We start from the raw sequence: 9,010 nt of genomic DNA on the forward strand, positions 1-9,010 counted from the left end.
CACAATCAATCTGGTTAACTCGTTGACCCAGAAGGTAGTTCGGTTTGCAATCCGGTTCGGGTTTAAAAACATTGATTCTATGAGGAGTTTTTCTTTTGTAAATATTTTGGTTTTGATATGCCGCTTTTATTTTAATTTTCATTATTCCATACTTTATTATTTTTTAACTAAAAAATATTGATAAAAAAGAACACCTAATGGAAAACAAAAATATTTACTTAAGTTTCAAATTATTTACACAATGATGAAATTTAATATAAGGTTTCTTTATAATTTGTTTGAGAAGTCAAAATATTTTACATGCTAAATTTTTTTTATCGTACTATAGTTTGTATCGTAGTCGTATTATAGTTTGTATCAAAATTCAAAATACGCTAGTTAAAAGCCCTGAGGAAGCGAGGTGATTGAAATAATCTTAACTAAGGTACTAACCCGCGAAAACCGCAGGCTGAACTTTTTTTTGATGAAAATTTTTAATAATTTATTTTGTTATTATATTATTTATAAAGGTTTGTGATTAAAAATTCAGTTTGTTTATATTAAAATTTTTGTATTTTAAAAATGTTTAGTGAAAACCTGTCAATAAAACTTTTGCATGCAATGAATAAAATTATTTAAACATTTGTCAATTAAATGCAATCCTTGCTATAGTTGTGAAGTAAGTAAAAAGATATAACTAACATGTAAAAAGAGTAACTAAATATAACTAGCGAAGGTTCTGAAAAACCACTTAAAAAAACAGAAAACAACATTCATTATTTTTTCTGTGGCTTTTCTTACTCGTCTGTAATAAGCACTTTCAAGCATTAACTATATTCAAATCTCAACTTAGTTTTATTTTCCTAAAGAACGGTGGCTAAAAGAAATATATAAATTTTTTAAATAGATAAGATAGCATTTTTTATTTATTAATTTTTAAAATCTAAGAGAACCGTTATATATTTTATTACATTTGATTTTTGATAAATTTTTTAACCGGTGCTGGAAATTTTTTTTGATAATATTTGTAGTCATATAGATTTTATTCGATTAGATTTTCAAAATCTTAGCTGTTAATTTTCTTTTAAAGTACAAATTAGTTTTGATTCTAATAGATTTTTAATTTATTTTATTTTATGTGTCCCCAATTCTCATTTTTAATTAATTATATTTATTTAATTAATTAATTAATTTTAATTAAGTTTTTCTAGTGATAATTAAATGTAATTTTTTACACATTTTAAGGTTAGTTTCATATTTGTACTTCCCAATTAATATAGTAAGATCACCTCGTTTTTGACAAGCTTATTCTTTTTAATTGACCTAAAAATGGATTACCTTTACGGGGCGATGGTTTAAAAGAGTCTACATAGAAAACAAAAATGGCGGTTAATAAAGCACCTTGGACTTCTTCTATTTCTACGAATAATCTTAAAATCGAAATCTATTTTGAAGAGGTATATAAACATAGACTTTAAAACAAGATTTGGCTGGTAACAATTATAGGAGGCAAGTGTAAAATTGTAGAAGTCAGATCCTTAGTATCTCAACAAATATCTGCTTTCCAAACTATTCCTTAGACTTCAAATTTGAAACCGAACTGGTGCACTTGAAATAGTAACAAAATATCCGCATATATATGTGCACATTATTATTACTATTAGAACTGCACCATACTTTATACGCAGTTTTCACGTACATCATTGTTGATACCACGATTAATCACCTCGCTTCAAGAAGTGTTCCCGAGATGAACATATCAGGCTGGTACGAAAGGGCGGCCCGGTCCATTGGAACGAGGAGACCGACATGAGCTGGAACCAGGTCGAACTAGGGAAGAGTGCTCAAATCATCTCGGAGTTCAGGGATATGGTCAAAGATTCCATCGGGCTGTCAGCCATAAATGATACGCGTGATTGGCAGAGTAAATTGATTTCGCATTAATAGACTTGTAATAGTATAAGTAAAGAAAAGAAAAAGATTGTGAGGGATCAAAATATTTCTGGGCAATAAGAACTTTTAATCATTTCTCACACTGTAACAAGAATAGCAAAGTTTGACAGCTCGGAACTAAGACAGTGATAAACTCCTCCGTCTCAAAATCACTTTGATAAGACAAAATCTTTTTTTTTTATCTCACATTTGGCGCTAGAAAGGAGGGCGTTATCGCCTAAACTCTCGATAGTTCCAACGTTTTTCTCGTTTCTACGTCGTCCCTATGGTCCATGAATCTTCAAACCAGGTAAGTTTGGAATCAATCCAAAAACTTTTGCAGGATTTAGCGGAGCAGTCAGATCGTCAGCAAACAGAGATTGCCGCCTTGTCAGAACGTTTTGATAGGCTGAAAGGGCATATCTCCACTCGATTAGCGGTTATCTCTAGTTCTGTGACCGATCTGTCAGCATCCCACTATGCATATGCCGATCAGGTCGACCTCCTTTCTTACGAGCAAACCACACAGCGGCACGCTTTGGACTTTGACGGGGTTATCCCACCATTCACCTCGCAGCAAGCATCAACTCAACAAACAATGGTGCCAGCGTCCAGGACCGTGCTTTCACCCCAAGCTACTCCCCAGGTCGCAGTTCCATTGACTGGCAAAAATCTCACTCCGATGGGAGTTGAAGTTACGGCTACTCTGCCTGTCCCAGTTCGACTTCCTCCCCCGGTGGAAGGAGCCATCCTCCAGGAGAGCATCGCTCCAGGATTCTCCTCCCGCCCCAAGATCCATCGAATGCAGGACGAGATCCGAGCAATGCGATCTAGAGTGCATAGTGCAACCACTTCGGTGCCTGACATCTCACAAGTAACTGAGAAATCCAAGCGGACACCATTCTCGATTAGGATAGCAGGAGTCCATGTTAAGGACACTGGAAAAATTAAATTTAAAAGTTATGAAGGCAAAGGAGATCCGACAACGCATCTCAAGACCTTCTTGCTAACAACAATTCAAGTGGACCTTAAGCCTCATGAGGCTAATGCCGGGTATTGCAAGCTGTTCGCAGAAACCCTCTATGGACCAGCATTGCTGTGGTTCACAAACTTGACAGCAGGCTCGATCGACAACTTAACGAGCTGTAAACTTCTTTTATAAAACAATATTTGAGTCTAATTGAAACAGCGGTTACCGACGCCCAGCTTTGAAACCTGAGTCAAACAGCAGGAGAATCACTTCGTTCCTATATTACAAAGTTGAAAGAGATCCAGGTCCAAATACCAGGGTTGTCGGACTCAACCGCCTTGGCGGCTTTGAAAAATGGGATGATATGATCGTGGCCAGCAAGGAGACAGAAGCTGCAGAGAAACCGGAGATCGTGGGAAGGATCACTCATTCAAGAGCTAAGGAGATGGCCAAGGAAGCTCATGCACTCATAGCTGACGGGTCATTCAATCTACCGAGGATCCAAGTCTTCAACATATCCACCCTGAAGACTTCACCCGGTAATGATAACTAGATAACTTAGGTGTGAAGTTTGTACTCTTTTTCCCATAGCTGAGTTTTGTCCCAATAGGTTTTCTCGGTATGGTTTTTAATGAGGCAAATGGATCACTAGGTCGAGTTATGTAGAAGTCATTACCAATGGGGATAATGTACAAGTCACCATGACTTATGTGCTAATACAAGTGACTTCTGTACTACTACAGATCACCTAGACGCTTCGTTGTTTTCTTATTTCCTTTACACGCCTTGTTGTTTTATTTTGAACTTCCTGTTGTTTGGAGTGTCGAACCCTAGGGTTGATTATAAAACCCAAAAGCGACGCCTCCTTGTTTGGGAGCGAAGAAGTTTTATGTAACAAGTATTGTTGAATCTTTCTTCTCTCAATCCGAACTCGTGAATGCGTTCATGATTCCGAGTTTCTAAACACTTTGTGATTAAGAAACTCTTCACTTTATTTTTGAATCCATATAACCATCTAACACTTCTCACCATCGAATCATTGCTTTTCTCTCTCGAACATCACCTGCCGTCACTCGCCATCCACTTGTGCATCATCACCATCAATTCACGTCGCCTCTTACCTGTAATCAGCCTCCATCAGAGTTTCATCCTAGGGAGTTTGTATTATGTGGTATCAGAGCCAACTCTGTGCCAAAGGCTGAGCGATTCTAAACCCTAATCTCGTTTTGTGTTGTTTTGATTTTGTTCACTTGTTTAATTCTTTGTTGTGTTAGTCTCTGCTGTTTTAGCTTTCGTTGTGAGTCTTGTTTAGTTTTAGGATTTGTTTTTTGTTGTTGTTCGTTTGTGTCTAGATTACGAGTCTTAGAGTTTATTTTGTCCTTTCACCCAAGGAACGTTTTACTTCGAGTTTTCTTCTTTATTTTGCAGGTACAATGGAGCTTTCTCCAGAAGCTATGGAAGCTTTGAACCAAGCCATGGCTAAGCAAATAACAGAAGCAAACAAGACAATGTCTACTCAGTTCCAGCAACAGATGGAGCAGCTCAGTAACAAGTTTGAGAAGCAGATCAAAGATATAGCTCAAGCAACTAGCGCTTCAGATCAGAGTTCTTCAGAACCGCCTAGTCCTAATGAGGCTCTCCGCTTAGCTAAAGGAAAGGCACACGTGGGAGCTTCTTCCAAACATACACGGATCATAACAGCTAAGTCACCTACTGGGGGAAGAGAGACTTGTTTCAATCAGAGAAGAAACACTCAAAGCACAGAAAGAGAGCACCGAAGAACTAGTAGAGATCCTACACGCCCACGACGAGCTGAACAAGTAGCTGGGCATCGAATATACTTTGATACAGATAGAGAGTATTCAGAAGAAGAGGAAGCCTCAGATCATAGCCAAGAGACAATGAGGAGAAACAGAAACAGAGGTCACGGCAGGGATTATGATCCTTTGAGGCAGCAGCTGAATCATCTCAAGATTCAGTATCCTTCGTTCCATGGTACCAATGATCCAGAGACTTATCTAGACTGGGAAAGGAAGATGGAGTCGAACTTTCAAGTTCAAGGTACCTTTGAGTTGAACAAGGTGAAGATAGCCATATCTGAATTCAATGGCTATGCTTTGTTGTGGTGGGAGCAGTTGGGACTCACTAGACATCGACAGAGAAAGCCTGCTATCACTACATGGGAACAGTTAGTCACACAGATGAGAAAGAAGTTTGTGCCTACACACTACCAGAGAGAGACTCTTAACAAGCTGAGGCGTCTCACTCAAGGCATTAAGTCTGTAAGAGACTACTATCAGGAGCTGGAAACGCTTATGATCAGGGCTGATCTGAGAGAAAGTGAAGACATGGTTATGTCTAGGTTTCTTAGAGGTTTGAACAGAGAGATTCAAGACAAGATAGAGCTGCAGAACTATGAAGATGTGCAAGAAATGGTACATAAGGCAGAGCTAATTGAATCACAGATCAAGAGAAAGGGAGTGAGGTCAACGTTTACGCCTAACATTCCCAAGCCAAGAGAGTTCAGTAAACCCGCTTTCACCAAGGACAGCAAACCCGCGACAGCCACAATCAAAGAGGAAGTTAAGATCGATTTCAAGCCCAAGAGTAGCACCTCTACAAGTCATATCAGGTGTTTCAAATGCCAAGGGATGGGGCATTATTCCAGAGACTGTCCTAACAAGAAGATGTTTCTTCTTCAAGAAGGAGGAGAGATTGTGCCTGTAGACAGTTCAGAGAGTGAACCAGAGTCTGATTTAGGTGAAGAAGGTGAACCAGCAGTCATGGGAGAGATGTTAGTAGCACGCATAGCTTTAAGTGTTCAGACTCATCCAGATGATCGAGGGCAGCGTGAGAATCTCTTCCACACCCGGTGTATGGTTCAAGACAAGGTCTGCACCTTGATCGTTGATGGTGGTAGCTGTACTAATGCTGCTAGTGAAGAGATGGTACAGAATCTTAATCTCAAGACCACTTCACATCCAAGACCTTATCAGCTACAGTGGTTGAATAACAAAGGAGCTTTAACAGTTTCGCAGCAAGTGGTAGTGAAACTCACAATTGGGAAGTATGAAGATGAGCTGCTTTGTGATGTGATTCCGATGAAGTCCAGTCATATTCTTTTGGGAAGACCATGGCAGTTTGACAGAAGAGTGTTTCATGATGGCTACACCAACAAGCAGTCATTTGAGTTCAAAGGACGCAAGGTCACTCTTCTACCACTTACACCCAGCGAGATCTACAAGGATCAGCTTCACATGAACCGCAAGGATACAGAGAAAGTGTCTTACAGCCTGTACATCAATCACAGCGAGTTCAATAAGCTATTTGACCCAGAGATGACCACATTCATGTTTGTCTACAAAGAGACACTCGCTAGTGCCAAGCCAGCAGAAGAGCTTCCACGCGAGATGATAGAGATTATAGAGGAGTACAAGAATGTATTTCCAGAAGAGATACCTCCAGGCTTGCCTCCAATACGTGGGATAGAGCATCAGATCGATTTGGTACCAGGTTCAGCTCTACCGATTAGACCAGCTTACAGAACCAATCCTGTAGAGACTAAAGAGCTGCATAAACAAGTAGAAGAGTTGATGAACAAGGGACACATCAGAGAGAGCCTCAGTCCATGCGCAGTACCAGTCTTGCTCGTACCAAAGAAAGATGGTTCATGGAGGATGTGTGTTGACTGCAGAGCTATTAACAATATCACAGTGAAGTACAGACATCCGATTCAGCGATTAGATGACATGCTGGACGAGCTATGTGGGTCAACAGTCTTCTCAAAGACCGATTTGAAGAGTGGGTATCATCAGATCAGAATGAAGGAAGGAGATGAATGGAAAACAGCTTTCAAGACTAAGCAAGGGCTCTACGAATGGCTAGTCATACCGTTTGGTCTCACCAATGCTCCTAGCAGCTTCATGCGTTTAATGAATCATGCTCTCAGACCTTTCATTGGCGTCTTTGTGGTTGTGTACTTCGACGACATCCTCATCTACAGCAAAGGTCTAGAAGAACACTTAGAACACATCCGCCAAGTTCTAAATGTTCTTCGTTCTCAATCCCTCTTTGCTAATTTTTCTAAATGTTCGTTCTGTACTACTGAGATTGTCTTTCTAGGCTTTGTTGTCAGTGTAGAAGGAGTTAGAGTGGACGATGAGAAGGTCAAGACTATAAAGGAGTGGCCAACACCCAAAAATGTGGCAGAAGTCAGGAGCTTTCATGGACTAGCAGGATTTTACAGGCAATTTGTCCAAGACTTCAGTACTATTGCAGCGCCACTTACAGAAGTTATCAAGAAGGATGTAGGATTCAGATGGGAGGAAGCACAAGAGAAGGTGTTTTCAGCCTTAAAAGAGAAGCTTATCACTGCCCTTATTCTCTTACTTCCTGATTTTATGAAAACTTTTGAGATTGAATGTGATGCCTCCGGAGTGGGTATAGGTGCTGTTTTGATGCAGGATAGGAAGCCAGTAGCTTACTTCAGTGAGAAGCTAGGAGGATCGACGCTAAACTATCCTACATATGACAAGGAGCTGTGCGCCTTGGTTCGGGCTCTTCAAACGTGGCAGCATTACCTGTGGCCAAAGGAGTTCGTTAATCATACTGATCATGAGTCCTTGAAGCATCTCAAAGGACAACAGAAGCTCAACAAGAGACATGCCAGATGGATGGAGTTCATAGAGACTTTTCCCTACACGGTTAAATACAAGAAAGGTAAGGATAATGTAGTCGCAGATGCATTATCCAGGAGGTACACTCTCGTTTCTACCTTGTCTTCTAAGCTTGAAGGTTTTGATAAACTAGTAGAACTTTATGAAACTGACATCGATTTTGCTGAGAGCTATGGCAAATGCCATAAGTTTGCTTTTGAAAACTACTATAGGCAGAATGGATATCTATTTTATAAGGATCGATTGTGCATACCAAGAGGATCTATAAGGGAACTATTGATTAGAGAAGCTCACGGAGGTGGACTAGCTGGACATTTCGGAGTGTCAAAGACTCTACTTGGACTGCAATAACACTTCTATTGGCCTCAAATGAAGAAAGACGTTGAGAAAGTCTGTTCTAGGTGCCATATCTGCAAAATGGCCAAGGGTAAAGTACAGCCCAACGGCTTGTACACTCCTCTCCCTATCCCTTCTCAACCTTGGACTCATATTTCTATGGATTTTGTTCTTGGCTTACCTCGAACCAGAAATGGTAGAGATTCAATTTTCGTTGTGGTTGACAGGTTTAGCAAAATGGCTCACTTCATTGCCAGTCACAAGACGGATGATGCTGTTATTATAGCTAACTTGTTTTTCAGGGAAGTAGTACGTCTGCATGGAATACCTCAAGTAATCATTTCAGACCGAGATACTAAGTTTCTAGGACACTTCTGGAGAACGCTATGGGCTAAACTCAGAACCAAGCTATCATTCTCAACCACATGTCATCCGCAAACAGATGGGCAAACCGAAGTGGTGAACAGGACGCTATCTACACTCCTCAGGACCTTAGTGAAAAGCAATCTCAAGTCATGGGAAGAATGTTTACCACACGTAGAGTTCGTATATAATCACGCTAAGCATTCTGCTACTCTATTCTCTCCTTTTGAAATTGTTTATGGTTTTAATCCACAATCACCTCTAGACTTGATTCCTTTACCTTTAAGTGTGAAGTGTAGCTTTGATGGCAAAGAAAAGGCTGAACAGGTCAGGATGATACATGCTAAAGCTAAGGAGAACATAGAGAAAAGAACCAAGCAGTACGAGAAACATGCGAACAAGGGCAGAAAGGAGATCGTTTTCGAAGAAGGAGACTTGGTGTGGATTCATCTACGCAAGGATAGGTTCCCAGAAGAGAGGAAAAGCAAGCTTCTACCACGAGCTGATGGTCCATTTGAAGTCATCAAGAAGATCAACGACAACGCCTACCAGATTGATCTTCAAGGTAAGTATAATATATCTTCAACCTTCAATGTTTCTGACTTGCTTCCTTATTATGCAGATCCCGATTTCAGGACAAATCCTTTTGAAGAGGGGGAGGATGATAATACAAGTGACTTCTGTACTACTACAGATCACCTAGACGCTTCGTTGTTTTCTTATTTCCTTTACACGCCTTGCTGTTTTATTTTGA

The sequence above is a fragment of the Camelina sativa genome, chromosome 4, assembly GCF_030686135.1.
Source record: "Camelina sativa cultivar CO46 ecotype springtype chromosome 4, ASM3068613v1".
Taxonomy (NCBI): Eukaryota; Viridiplantae; Streptophyta; class Magnoliopsida; order Brassicales; family Brassicaceae; genus Camelina; species Camelina sativa.